Genomic DNA, 13,216 nt, shown 5'->3' with positions numbered 1-13,216 from the left:
ATAAGCTTGCATTTTAAAATTACACCTGCAGTGGTTGATCTATTGTTCTTGCTGTAAGGAGCTCCACAGCATTTCTTGCATTATGAAAGTACACATGCCACCTTTTTCAAGGAATCAAATGTACTTATCAGCCTTTTCAGATTTACAAAAATCAGTGGTGGGAATATTGACACAAGTGTTTATATCACTGCCAATACCTATGTGTCATTGCCTCCTCTAATTACTGTGGTATAAACGCTCAATATGTTAACTCATCCAAATAAGGCCTTCTCATACAAAGATTTAATAAGAAATTAGAAATTTTGAAACTGAATTGACTTAGGAAATTCTGTTTCAAATAGTGTCTAAAATCAGGTAAATGTAGTCTGTCTCATGGAGGAAAAAGACCAAAAAATAGCATTATTTTTTTTAAAGAATAATTGCATAAACATATGTAAGCTAATTAAAAGGCACTTAAGCAAGGCTGAACGGGTGCCATAGAGATTAAATGAGCCACATTAGAGGCTCTATATATGGCACAAATAAAAGAAATAGACTCTAAAAGGAGACGTCATAAACCAATATGCTAAAAACTCAGAATAAAGGAAGATATTTGAATTAAAAAAAAAAAAAAAGAAAAAAAGAAAAGAAAAATAGGTATAAAAAGGTCTCAGGATGCCATTTAACACATACCCTTGGCCAAGTCAGAATCAGCTATATGTATAAGATGTCCAGTGTATATATCTCTATACTGTTAAGAAAGATCTCCAGTGCTAGACACAGCCTCCACATATAACCTAGTTCAGAGATTCATTATCATTACACTTGGCAGTTTTTCTTTCCAGCCAGTCTGAAATTTTTTTGCTGCTGTTGAAGTCAATTCTTACTTGTCCTAAACACCATGGATAAAGAGTACAAAGTACTTGCCTTCTCGCAGTAGCCTCTTGTACACTTCATAACTTTTTAAGGTTCCCATTCAGTATTCTATACTTCCTCCCCACCCTGCCACTTGCCCCTTGGCTGCTTCAGTCTCCTCAGTCTTACAATTGTTCTTTTTAATATTCTGATAAGTAGGTCTCTTTGTTTACTTTTTCACTTCCTCTCTATGGTTAGCATTTCTCCTGAGGTGAAACATTCAACTAAAAAGACCTTTTCCAGAAAGAGAAAATAGCTTCCAATCAAGGATAATAAAAAGCTCTGGAAACATCACCTCTAGAAAGTTCCATATAAAATTACAGTAATGTAGGCCACAGAAGTATGAAAAAGGGACTTATCAAGAGTATAAAACCTAATAATACAATATTTCCAAATACTTCGGAAGCCAAAAGGTCCTCAGAGTTAGTAATGGTCAAGGTATGAAAGAAGCATGAAAGAAGGCCATTACAGTCAGACTAACTTCATTATTGTATTTATTTTCCCTACAAAGCAAGGCAGAGAAATGCTCCCTAGGATTTTATGGTTTTTTTTAAGGTGTGATGAATTGAAAAACTGGTTTAAAATTGTTCCCTTAAAGTAATAAATGCAAAATTGATATAAGAATTCTAAATAAGCTCATCTATAAAACTTCTGGACTACTAAGCTCATTGTTAGCATTTGTCTCAATACTAGAAAAAACTCACACAGTCTTCAAAAAAACCTCCAGAAGTATCCAAGAACTTGCAGCCTAACAGTTTAGATTGTTGACTCAAGTGTAATGGACTCTGCTAATAAAAGTCACTTAGTCATTCACCAAAGACTCAAAACCGTGTACTATGTCATTCCTCCCATGAAGTGACATGACAGGGGATGGCAGTTATTATAAAATTATTTTGAACAGTCAACTTTAAGGAGATGGAATTTGCAAAGAGGCACACAGGTTCTCCTTGAAGAAAAAGGAAAATTAAATTAAAGGAATTGGTTTTGTCTTGTCATATGTTTGAGGAGCTATGGAATTCACCATCTCAGGAACCGACAGAGGCCGTCGACATGTTAAGACATGGAGTAGACTTTGTTTGACATAGATGCCTATCTGTTCACTAAACATTCATGTTCATACAAGCTTCAAGTCCACATGTGCCTACATGTTTCAGTACAGAACAACAAGAAGGTCCTTCACATGGGTAAGAGCAATCCCAAGCACAACTACAGGCTGGGCAGAGAATGGATTGAGAGCAGCCCTGAGAAGAAAGACTTGAGGATGTTGGCTGGTGAGATTTTCAACATGACCCAGCAATATACATTTGCAGCCCAGGAAGGAAACTCTGTCCTAGGCTGCATTAGAAGCAGCATGACCAGCAGGTTGAGGGAAGTGATTCTCCCCCTTTACTTCACTCTCATGAGACCCCACCTGGAGTACTGTGTTCAAGTCTGCAACCCCCAACACAAGAGGTATGTGGACCTGCTTGAGTGAGTCCAGAGGAGGCCGTGAAGATGATCAGAATACTGGATCACCTCTGCTATAAAGACAGGCTGACACAGCTGGGATTGTTAATCCTGGAGAAGAAAAGGCTCTGAGGAGACCTTCTAGTACCCTTCCAGTACCTAAAGGCATCGACAAGAAACCGGGAGAGGGACTTTTTACAAAGGTATGTAGTGACAGGACAAGGGGGAATGACTTTAAACTGAAAGAGGGTAAATTTAGATTAGATATTAGGAAGGAAGAAATAAGAAATTCTTTACTGTGAGAGTACTGGGGCACTGGAATTGGTTGCCCAAAGAAGTTATGGATGCCCCATACCTGGAAGTGTTCGACGCTGGGTTGGCTGGGGCTTTGAGTAACCTGGTCTAGTGGAAGATGTTCCCTGCCCATGACAGGGTGTTGGAACCAGATGATCTTTAAGGTCTCTTCCAACCCAAACTGTTCTATGATCCTATAATTTAAATAAATACTCTAAACACTTTTTTTTTTTTTTCAGGTCTACAGGAGATATCGTCAAGTTTTACCAAGATAACAAAAAATTCAAGGAGTTTAAGTCAACTTCTACCTCCTTTTGCAGGCGTGATAAGAGAAAAATAAGTAAAATAGTGTACTGTATTTCCCTCCTGATTTTTTTATTTTCCACATCTGTGTGGGTATGAACCTTTTCCACCTGGCATGATTTTTGCATTCATATCAAATAGGTGAATGTTTACTGATAGACTACAATAATTTAATTACCAAAAGCAGAAAAAGAAGTGAAAATGAAATTTTTATTTTAAAATTCAAAAGGAAGGAATAGATACATCTTTTCATTAAAATAAGTCTTTTTTTTAATATTTATGTATATAAGATATGAAATTTTAATCTGATGTTCAGAATCAAACAACCAGGAAAATTCACCCCAACAAATTCACAAGGGAACTTTAAGCGGCACTAGACTGACTTTCAACTCCAGAAAATTCACAATGTAATGTGAAAGAACTGCTTTCATTTAAGAATCTTAAGTTTAAAGGCAATACTAATTTTCCTTTTACTTAGATATGTTCGATCAGCTCTTGAAATACTACCACCAGTATCACAGTACTAAGAGATAGTATTTGAAAATATTTGCAGATTTTTTTTTCTTTTTAAAGAGCTTTAAACTTTGAAATCATGAATTTTTCCCTGCAAAGAAATTTTGTCTCCTTCTTCCACATCTTTACTTGGAAAAAGACATAAACATTAACTTTTATACCTTCCATTTTGTTGCCTGGTTAAATTATTCCATGAATCCTTTCTAAAGTCCCTTTCAGATTCAAAGCTTAATGTAAATATATCATATCTGTAGAAAAAGAAAGAAGCTGATAACAGTTATACATATACTCTGGAGTTCAGCTGTGCTAACTTCTGGAACAGTCTGGGATTTGTGACAGCCATCACTGTTATTTAACTCCAAAGAGAGGTTTAATACCTTTTTTTTCTTTTTCCATCAAAAAATATTTGCCTTGGGAAAATAAGATATAGTCAGACTAACAAACTCCTTTTATGTCACTCTTGCACAGTGGTTGCTTATATGTGGAAACTTGGGATGATGCCCTTATTCTGGCTTTAAATCAGGTTTGGTTCAATTTAATATCCAGAAGCAACTATGCTAGAAACACTTTACCATTAAAGAAATAGCAATACAGTAAACCAGCAAAGTGATCCTAATGGAACCATTATCAAACTGAACCTTTGTATCAACGTAATAAATTCACTGTCTTGAAGCAAATCAAGCTAAAGGACATTTTTTTCTGGTAGAACAGAATCTGTAGTAGGAATTTATGCCACCTCAGATGTGTGTTAGCTCACTTTCCATAACATGGCTATTTGAACTGTAAGATTCTTTAAGGTAGACATAGTCTAAGTCAATTGGGAACAAGCTTGGAAGAAATGGCTTAAATTAAGCCTCAATAAAGCAGTATGAAATTGAAATAAGTGTGTTTAATGAAACTGTGTTAGATTAAATAGTGATTCAAATTTGGTGTAAATTTCTTGTTTGTATATACAATCTTTGTGCAGTTTGAATGTCAGCTGTTGCCTTAATAATTTTCCCAATTCTACCTTGAAATTTATTTTATTCAAGCTCAGATATCAGCTTTCTTCAAGTATAGCCTTCACATATAAGCAAATGTGTGTCAAGCAATTTAGGAATATGCCTGAAAGAAAGATGATTTTCCCTCCTGAATCAATCAATCCTCTCTTCTTCCTATACTACCTATACAATTCTTATAAATGATACCCTCACAATTCTACTGGGAGGTTAAGTAAGTGAAATGTTAATGCAGTTCTCATATGAGAGAAAATGCATGTAGACTCCCTGTGCTCTGTAATCATAAAGCTTCAAGATCATATTCATATCCTTGAAAGGCTGGCTGCCTAAGATATTACAATGCATATTTATTTTAAGAGATTAAGGAAAAGAAAAACACAAAGAAACAGGTAGAATCAGTGTCATTGTGTGAGAACCAATGTAATTAATTCACAGCAATTGGAACCTTGAAAAGGATTTACAAACAAAGAGGTGGGATTGCAGTTAACATGTTCCCTTGTCCCTAAGCAAGCCTCCCCTTTGATCTTTCCAGATGACAGGAGATGCATCTTAGGAATTAGAATGTAATGCAGACATCAGCCATGATTGATGGAGGGGTATCAGGACTGAGTGAGAAGAAACTCTTCAGGCAAGCAAGCATGTGCCACTGTATTTATTGCACTGCTCCTCCTTCTAGTTCTTTCCTGAAAGGAAGCTTTTCACCTAGGTTCAGCTTGTCATTAGCAATGGCGCTACAGATGGGTGTTTTTCTTTTTTCTTATCTATGATCTCTGTCAGGTGCTCCTTTCTTTTGACCTACTTTGGATAGCAGCTTTGCCTTTAATAAGAACACAGTGCTCTTTTCACAGGTTGATAGTCACAAATGCAGATAGAGCCTGAAACAAGGCAAAGTAAAAGTGGTTTTTAGGTATATATATTACATATATATGCCTATATTGTATAGGTATATATAATATAACTAAAACATCTCAGGCATTGGAAATAATATAGCTCGATTTTGCAAAGGCTGATTTGCTCTGTTTCTTGTTTATGACTATTAGTACTAATCCACAGCACATTTAATAAAAAATAAGTTATTACCAAAGACTTGGTAAAAAAAATGTCATTAGGAGTCACTTTTCACAGTCCTCAGACCATATGAAGTGATGTGGCTCATGTCTCTTTAAAGGAATTGCTGGTGCTGGACCTTAGTGTCATTATTCAGTCTTTGAAAAGTGCCTCAAAATAATTTGCTAGTAATTTCAATTATGTTTAAAAAGTAATAAAGATAATGCATTTCAGGCAATGGTTTTTGCGTTGTGACTGCTCAGCTGACAGTCATTTGCCTTACAAAGTACAGTCAGATTAATGACATTGTACCACGATGGCCTTATAGTTTAAAGAAAAAGAGGAATTTTACTGAAAGTTGCATATGTGATTCTTCTGTTTTACAGCCAATGCATGGAGCTGTCATATGTGGAAAAAGCAGGTCCAATGGAATAAGATATGGAACAGGAGAATTCTGGAAGGAAGGTGAGACGTTTGCCATGCTGCTTTTCATATCAAATGCTGTAATTATCTTATTTTGGAGTTTTATGTCATAATAATGTTGCCATTTTTATATGTGTAGGCTGGTTTAGTCATTCCTACAATAGGTGAGTCAACAGAAAACATAAGCATATGACTAATTTTATTACATATGTAACTCGACCATTATTCAACAAAGCATATTATGCTTCATAATATATTATACTTTATGGCATATTATCAAAACACACACTTTTCTTGAAGAATTCAAGTGATTTGCCATTTAGAATGTGAAAGAAGAGTGAAATTATTTTTGTTATTTTGAGCAAGGAAGGAAAATAAACCCTTCTGCTTTACATAAAGTTGTCAAAGCCATTTATGTAGCACTTGTGAAACTCCTACAAATCTAAACTAGCATTTCTTAAGTTAACTGTCGCTGAACAGGAAATGTAGCAAGAAGCAGGAATCTATCAAACCACTTAGAGCTTTTAAGAGTGGCATGTGTCTGTACTGCAGAGGGAGAATTCCCATGTAACCTAAGTAACTTTGTGGCATTCGTTCTTTCTGGGATTTAGCCTTCACTAACTAGTTTTTTATTAAACTCTACCAAACTTCAAGGAGGTATCTCTCAGGTGGCATATTGCAACAGCACACAGCAGCCTTTTGTAGACTAAATATAATTAGGGTAAGCTGATTGATTGCTAAGAGAATTAGAGAAAAAGAATCAGAAAAAAAGAAAAGGAAAGAGAAAAGGCCCTTGTCTTAAAATCCATGTTCAAGGCTGCATGTGTGAGTATACATAAAAATTTTAATAAGTACTCACTAAGGATAGCGAATATACCATAACTACTTAATTAAGCCATCATGGAAAAAATGCTACAGTAAGCAGTCATTAGAGAGCCTCTCAACAGATTCACCTGTCCTATTCTCTCAATATATTCTGCTAGTCTTTTTATTGCAGCTGAGGAAAAGCAAGAAAAATAATGTGTGAATTCCTAGATCAGGAATGACAGTTGTCTCTGAGTGTAGCATATCTCAAAAGTTATTTCATTTGTTAAAAAAAAAACAGCTTCATTTGCAAGAAGTCAGCATCACTCATTTTCTGACTTCTCTGCAGCCCTTCAGACAAAGTTTTATTCAAGCTTTCTCTCTTTCTGGCTATTTAAAATGGTTGACAGGCAAAAAAAAAAAATTCCTCGTAGAACACTATTGTGGCTGGTCCAAATATTTTATGTTGAAAAATAAATATCCAGACTCCTGTCTCTGCATGTGTGTGTTATGTGTTCATGGTATGTTTATGAATGAGATTATTAATGGAAACTGGAACAGAACTGACTTCATTTGATGCCACTAAGTTTTAGATATCAAAAGCAGGCCTCAAGGAAAATGAAGGTAGAGGGGATAGAGTATACATAAACTTCACAAGGAGCAAGTTCAAGCTAAACTGATATGGAGGAATAAATTTGCTTTTCTGTGACCATTTTGAAAGTCTGCGCTTTCAAATTAAGTCCTGCTTAAGGTTTAATTTTTTTTTAAGGTTTAATGAGAAGGGTGTAAAGCTGCAGACCTTCAGAAAGGCAGCATCTGGTAGCACACATTATTGTTTTTCCAAACCCAGGCTGTACACTACTGCTGTCTCTCATCATTTGGGATCTGAGCAGTGAGATCAATTTTTTAAACCTGAGAGGGATATCTCATAAGAGTGGAATTTTGGTAATGAAATAAGCTAGCATTAATGTTGTTTCTTCTTAGGGAACATGAGCCCATTTCCCAGAACACAGGTAGAAAAAACAACAACAAAACAAACACCCCCCCCCCCAAAAAAAAAAAAACAACAAAAAACCAAACCCCAGCAAACTAAGAGTGTGCTTACTTGTGATTTCAAGCCACTTTTAACCAGCATGCGGTTTAAAATGGGATCTTTGCAAGGCCATGGTCCCAGTGCTTTTCCAGTCTGCAGGTCATTTTTCATTATTGATTTCTCAGACTTCTAACTTTCAATGGCAAAAACTGATGCTCCTCTTTCTTTGCCTCTCCCTACTTTTTCCTCTTCCTTTTTCTTTTAAATGTTCTGACTGTATCTATATGGAGGGGCTGGTATTTCTTTCCTCCAAGCTGTCCTCACCTAGTAAGTTATGGTTGGGCTGCATGGTTTAATTTACATTTCTGTGCTCAGATCTCCTTCCAAGGAGGATGTGGGGATAAGGGAGGGTGATGTACACCCGGGTCATCTTCTGACATACACACATGCTGGTAGGGATGGCAAGACTGAAGTCTAGATGCAGTAGAGTAAGCCTGTGCTGCCTGTAAACAGAATTGTATTTTCTAGACTAGTTGACTTCTGGATTAATAATGAAGAAAAACCTCCATCTGCTGTTACAACTTTTTCTCAAATCCCTTTTTACCAGGAACAAGTTTGTCTTAGTTCTTCTGGATTTCAGTGCACTCATACACAGCTTTTCATTACTTGTGTTTCAGATACAATGCTACTTACAAAAGACAATTGAGAAATTTGTATCTGAAAACTAAACAGGCTCAAGGACTGCATTGTCTATGTAAATTAGAAAAGTCTTCACGGTTTTGTCTTGGGTAAGCTATTCTCCAGACTGTGTCCAAAATACACAATGGTTAGCATGGCTGGGTCAACTCCCATTCAGGTAGTTTGAATGCACTTAATTCAGGTGATAAAAATAGTTAAGCTTGATAGCGAAGCATCATACCAGGACAGGTGCTGTCAGATACAAAAATAAATAAAATCAAAATCTTTTTACTTAGTACTTTAAAGGCAGCCATTACTGTCCCACTAGTACAGCCCTAGTACATGCAAACTCTCCCTACACAATACAGAGAAAGACTTTTTGGAGGTTAGAGAACCATTGCATTAGTTTCAAGTAGAGACTTTGTTATGCTTTTGTCTTGGGTGGAGGCCATCGTTGTTTCAGGAATTAGATTTCTTACTGATTTCTTCATGTAAAGGCAGTCAACAAACCCATCAGTTACACATTCTTGAGTGCCATCTACTGGCACCTTCTCTATTACAAGCATGTATATACATTTGCATGTGTGTATACACACATATGTTCATATACAGACATACATACATATATGCATATATAGATATACAAATATATGTATACGCATATATAGATATAAATTTATTTATAAGTCAAGCTTGTAATAACCAATTTACAGTGTGCATTCACCCATTTAAGAACTATCACCTCATTGTTAGCATGCTTAGAAGCTAAAGTTAAGTTAAATTAGCAGAATTAATGAAGCTGGTTTTCCTATGAGACTGTATCTCTTATTCCTAACCACTTCCATGTCCCTTATACAGGCACAGAACTCACAGCTCTGAGCTCTCAGTCTCCCCAACGTCATCCTGTCTTCCCTGAACTGGCCAAGTTATAATTGTCCTTTCCTTGGAGGGAACAATAATTTCTGTTCTTTACTTTGTCTCCAGAGTTGGTAAAACTTTTAGAACACGCACATCTTTGAGCTACCTCTCCTTCTTCTCAGACTTCACTGAAACTGATCACTAAGGACACAAAAGTTACCAGGTATGCAAATACAAAGTACAGAAGCTGTAATCCCATCTCTCCTTTCATTTTAATTGCATTCATTTTCATGTAGCTCATTTTAATTAATTGGTTGCCCTAATAATCATTAAATATGGATTGACAGTTAAATAAATATATTATTTCTTCGTGAAAGATATTTTAAGCTTTTTTGATTTGATCTGAGGCTTGGCTATGAATGTTCAAGTACTGAGAAATATGCTGCTGCCACTGTCATTCATATAGAAATGAATAGGTGAAAATGAGGTCAGAATTTATCATAGAGTATTTCAGATATCTCACTTGTTACTTTGCTGTAGTAAGTAGCATTTTCAGAGGATAAGTGTGTAGTATTAGGTTTTACCTGTAACAAATTTCTTCACAAAGAAGTGTTAAAGAGATGGCAATTTTCTGAAACCTATATTCAGGATTAGTCTTTATCATTCATTTTTGTGCCAAAGAAAATTCGTTGTCCTGTTTGTACCAGATAATGACAAATAAATATGAAAATAAGACATGCACTCTACAGATCAGGTATGATTACAGAGGTTACACATCTGTGGTCGGTCCAAATGATGAAAAAAATAAATGGCAATAGCCATTTACCAGATGCAACAGTTAATTATGAACTATCAAGCCAAGTAACAATCATTTGTGCCTTTTCAGTGTGGTCCTGTCCTACTCCATGTGTTTTGCCCTTTCAACAATAAAGGCCCAGGAAAACCAATTCATGCAACCAATTCTCATTTTGTCTTTAAGAAGTAAATTTCAGTGCCGAGCTCAAGACGCAGACAGTCACTAAATATCTGTAGAAATAACATTCAGAAAGAGAAAATAATTCTTGCAGTTTACAACCATTGGCTAAACTGAAAAGCAAAACCTTGATATGGAATCACAAATCTACTGCAATCTATCAAGACCCTGACTCAAGACGTTTTCTTCCTTTTTCTTATTTGATAAAAAAGTACTTGCTACCTGGAAAGAATAACTTTCATCTGGAATTTTCAAAAGAAAGAAAAAAGAAGCAACCATTTGCAAATAAATTATAATCTTTTTGAAAAATATGCTTAACTTCACGAATACAAGTAGTTCCAGCAAAGTTCTGTATAAAAAAAATAAACATCAAGAAAGTCTAGAGTTCACATCTAATTTTAAGATAACACAGAAAAAGGAAATGTAACAAACAATAGAGAGAAGAGGAAAGTAAAAAGATATTAGATTGTATACATTTTCTTCCCTCTTTCACTGATGGTTTTATTTCTACCTTAAACATCTATCTATTTCAAATTTTGTAAAATCTCTGCTTTACTAACTTTGAATTGATTATTTTAACTTTTGGCTACTTCTATAATTATTCTTAGGATTTGGGTTTTTTTCCTACAAGACATCTGTTTCATCTTCTGAAATATGTTACATTCTACACTTTGCCTTATAATTTTAAATTATATCAAAATAGAAAAGAAACATAAACTAAAACCACTATGTGGTTTCCTGTTATCCACTTTCATCCCTTCATTCCTTTCCTATATAGCTCAAGTGCTCTTCTTACCCTATGTAAATATCCAAAACCCATGAGCAGGTACTCAGGAAACAGAGATACCAATGGTTCTCTGTAAAGCTGCATTTGTGTCACACTTCACTTATCCTCCAAAATAGCTAGTATTAATCATACTGGAGGTCAACAGAAACACAACTATTGACTTTGATGAGCTTTGGATTAAGATCAAAAGAAACTGGAATTTTTAGTAAGTAATTTCTCATGAGGGTGGGGATAAGATTTTCACCCACTGCTGAATCATAAATATAAAGCAAAATCATGATTTAGTGTTTAACCCTCTCCTGATTTGAAAAGATCAGAGATTATGTTATAAGTAGGTTTTGGAGCATAATATGTTAAATAATCCAATAGTAAAACACCAGTTCCATGCATTATGATTTTGAAAACATGAAAACTGTGAAGAAATGTTCACAAGAAAATCAATTCTTATTCCTTTATCCCACAGTATATTTAAACAATTTGCCTTATTCTAGAGCTGACTAAAGACAGAAAAGATGGCTTCTGCTTGCTATAATGGGAACTATACCAACTTCTACAGTTAAATGAATCATGTTTTTCATTATAGTCCATTATAGTCTTTTGTAGGTTTCTGAAAATTTCAGGCTCCAGATTGAAATTTTGCAGGTTTGTTCTCTCAGAATATGATATTTATTGGTACTGTCATTATCCTCATTATTGGTTATTATTTTCTGTGTGAAGATGGTTTATGCAGGATATTTGGCCACTTTTGAAAGACAACCAAGACAGCAGAGAGGAGGAATATGCATTATTTAATACAGAAATTCCTATTTCAAGATTTTTTTTTCAACAGCTTTAATGCTTCAAATAATGTCAACAAAATTTTAATTTTCCATTGCAATGTATTTATTGCAATTGTCTTTAAATGTTTCCATTAAAAAAATGGGTTGAAAATCCAAGAACAAATAACATAATATTTGACTGTAGTATTTGAGAAATATTACCTGATCCTGTAATTAAAGACTGCTATGATGAACACATGCAGAGACAAAGTTAAAATTGTATGTTCCACTGAACAAACTGAATACTTGGCACAGCTATTTAGGAAAACACCACTATACAAAAATAATGTATTATTTGAACAGCATTGCAACTGATCCAAGTCAAAAAATAAGGGATGTGTGTGACAATTTTAGCAATAGATGTCCAAGCTATTAATAGAACACATTATCCACCTAATAATGAGACACCATAAAGAATGTGAGATGTAACACTGAACACTGCAATCTTATCTATATCTTTTTACATCAGTTCTATCAAACAGAATATAAATTCAGGGAATAGTTTATATTTCTGGTCATCCTTGAAACCTTCTTTGTAGCCTGACACCAATAGATGCCTTTTTAAACATTCCCAAGTGAAAAGATTTTTTTTTTTTACCTTCCTTTCTTTTTTCTTTCTTTTTTTCCCTTCCCCCCTCTCCTTCCCCTGATTCAATTTGCACTTTGTCTTTGAAGTTTACTCTTTGCCTTTAATTACCTTTGATAGACTGGTAAGAGTCTTTCCACTGAACAGTTCATAGACTTAGGCTAATATATCATAAATGAGAAATCTTCTGCTTGAAGCACCATTTTAAATTACCATTTTAAACTGGAAGGACACATCACATTGACATACACTCAATAACAACATTTCACAGCTTTTAACTAAGCTGGTAAGCATGCTTTCTTTTTTTTTTTTTTTCTTCCCTTTTTTCTTTTTTTTTCTTTTCTCTCTCAGAGACAGCTGCCCATTCCTGTTCGTGTACTGTTTCTGCCAATACTCTGATGTCTCTATTTAGGGAATTATAAAGAATTGCTTGGAATCTTCTGCAGTTACAAAAAACTAGCCATTGAAGGGAAGGAGGATAAAACTTATTCAGAAGACAGATGACAGCTTTTCATCTGGGGATCATACAGAGGGATGCTTCCTTCCATAAAAATAGATCCTGTAATGTTGTTTGCTCCTCACATTTCACAAGGGCCAATCATTTTTAAAAAGAAAAAATACCCTTAAAACTGTGGAGTCAGCTGAATCCTACAATCCTCATTCAGCCAAACTGGTATTTTTTTCAATTATTACTATTTTACACAGTAAGGCATAAGGAGTTGGCTCCTAAAAGAAACAGATTGTTCTCACAGCTGCCCCTC

The sequence above is a fragment of the Psittacula echo genome (genome assembly GCF_963264785.1).
Source record: "Psittacula echo genome assembly, chromosome: 4".
NCBI classification, from domain to species: Eukaryota; Metazoa; Chordata; class Aves; order Psittaciformes; family Psittacidae; genus Psittacula; species Psittacula echo.
This window is presented reverse-complemented; position numbering follows the sequence as displayed.